Raw genomic sequence first — 2,622 nt, 5'->3', positions numbered from 1 at the left:
ATAAGTAAGTATCTCCATAAGTATATTAACAATGAGTTATATACATATAAACAAGACTACTAACTTAAGGATTTCGAAACGAGACATATATGTAACGATTATCGTTGTAATGACATTTAAATGTATATATATCATATTAAGATATATTAATATATCATAATGTCATGATAATATAATAATTTAACATCTCATTAGATATAATAAACAATGGGTTAACAATATTAATTGAGATCGTTAACTTAAAGGTTTCAAAACAACACTTACATGTAACGACTAACGAAGACTTAACGACTCAGTTAAAATGTATATACATGTAGTGTATTTAGATGTATTAAAATACTTTTGGAAGACTTCAAGACATATATCAAAACACTCATACTTAACGAAAATGGTTACAGTTACTTTCCCATTCTTTTCTGTCATCAAGAATTCTAGTCGTATTCTTACCCGTATTATACACAGCTTCAAAACGTACTTACTATGGGTATATACCAATAGGAACTAGCATGGGATTCCACTCTTGATTATGTCATGTATGACTAATCAATTTTAACTTCTACCATGAGCTAGTCAACTAACTAGAACTCCTTTTAACCCCACTCACCACTCACCAATTACCACTCATCATTCACTCCATTTCACTTCCAATTCTCTTTCTAATTCTCTCTCAACACACACACACTATTATGAACGTAGTTTTCCAGTAGTTAATCATCATCTTCATCAAAAATCACTTCAAGAATCAAGCTATAATCATCATAGGAAGAACACTTCAAAAATCCCTTCAAAGTTACTAATTTACTTCCAAGCTTTCTAATCCATTCCAAGTAATCATCTAAGATCAATAAACCTTTGTTATATATAGTAGGTTATCTTTCTTATTCAAGGTAATATTCATATTCAAACTTTGATTCAATTTCTATAACTATAAACTATCTTAATTCGAGTAAAAATCTTACTTGAACTTGTTTTTGTGTCATGATCCTACTTCAAGAACTTTCAAGCCATCCAAGATCCTTTGAAGCTAGATCATTTCTTGTCACTTCCAGTAGGTTTACCTACTAAACTTGAGGTAGTAATGATGTTCATAACATCATTCGATTCATATATATAAAACTATCTTATTCGAAGGTTTAAACTCGTAATCACTAGAACATAGTTTAGTTAATTCTAAACTTGTTCGCAAACAAAAGTTAATCCTTCTAACTTGACTTTTAAAATTAACTAAACACATGTTCTATATCTATATGATATGCTAACTTAATGATTTAAAACCTGGAAACACGAAAAACACCGTAAAACCGGATTTACGCTGTCGTAGTAACACCGCGGGCTGTTTTGGGTTAGTTAATTAAAAACTATGATAAACTTTGATTTAAAATTTGTTATTCTGAGAAAATGATTTTTATTAAGAATATAAAACTATATCCAAAAATTATGGTTAAACTCAAAGTGGAAGTATGTTTTCTAAAATGGTCATCTAGACGTCGTTCTTTCGACTGAAATGACTACCTTTACAAAAATGACTTGTAACTTATTTTTCTGACTATAAACCTATACGTTTTCTGTTTAGATTCATAAAATAGAGTTCAATATGAAACCATAGCAATTTGATTCACTCGAAACGGATTTAAAATGAAGAAGTTATGGGTAAAACAAGATTGGATAATTTTTCTCATTTTAGCTACGTGAAAATTGGTAACAAATCTATTCCAACCATAACTTAATCAACTTGTATTGTATATTATGTAATCTTGAGATACCATAGACACGTATACAATGTTTCGACCTATCATGTCGACACATCTATATATATTTCGGAACAACCATAGACACTCTATATGTGAATGTTGGAGTTAGCTATACAGGGTTGAGGTTGATTCCAAAATATATATAGTTTGAGTTGTGATCAATACTGAGATACGTATACACTGGGTCGTGGATTGATTCAAGATAATATTTATCGATTTATTTCTGTACATCTAACTGTGGACAACTAGTTGTAGGTTAGTAACGAGGACAGCTGACTTAATAAACTTAAAACATCAAAATATATTAAAAGTGTTGTAAATATATTTTGAACATACTTTAATATATATGTATATATTGTTATAGGTTCGTGAATCAGCAGTGGCCAAGTCTTACTTCTCGACGAAGTAAAAATCTGTGAAAGTGAGTTATAGTCCCACTTTTAAAATCTAATATTTTTGGGATGAGAATACATGCAGGTTTTATAAATGATTTACAAAATAGACACAAGTACGTGAAACTACATTCTATGGTTGAATTATCGAAATCGAATATGCCCCTTTTTATTAAGTCTGGTAATCTAAGAATTAGGGAACAGACACCCTAGTTGACGCGAATCCTAAAGATAGATCTATTGGGCCTAAGAAACCCCATCCAAAGTACCGGATGCTTTAGTACTTCGAAATTTATATCATATCCGAAGGGTGTCCCGGAATGATGGGGATATTCATATATATGCATCGTGTTAATGTCGGTTACCAGGTGTTCACCATATGAATGATTTTTATCTCTATGTATGGGATGTGTATTGAAATATGAAATCTTGTGGTCTATTATTATGATTTGATATATATAGGTTAAACCTATAACTCA

Source organism: Rutidosis leptorrhynchoides, chromosome 3 (genome assembly GCF_046630445.1).
Source record: "Rutidosis leptorrhynchoides isolate AG116_Rl617_1_P2 chromosome 3, CSIRO_AGI_Rlap_v1, whole genome shotgun sequence".
Taxonomy (NCBI): domain Eukaryota; kingdom Viridiplantae; phylum Streptophyta; class Magnoliopsida; order Asterales; family Asteraceae; genus Rutidosis; species Rutidosis leptorrhynchoides.
The sequence above is the reverse complement of the archived record's forward strand: the minus strand, read 5'-3'. Positions refer to the sequence as shown.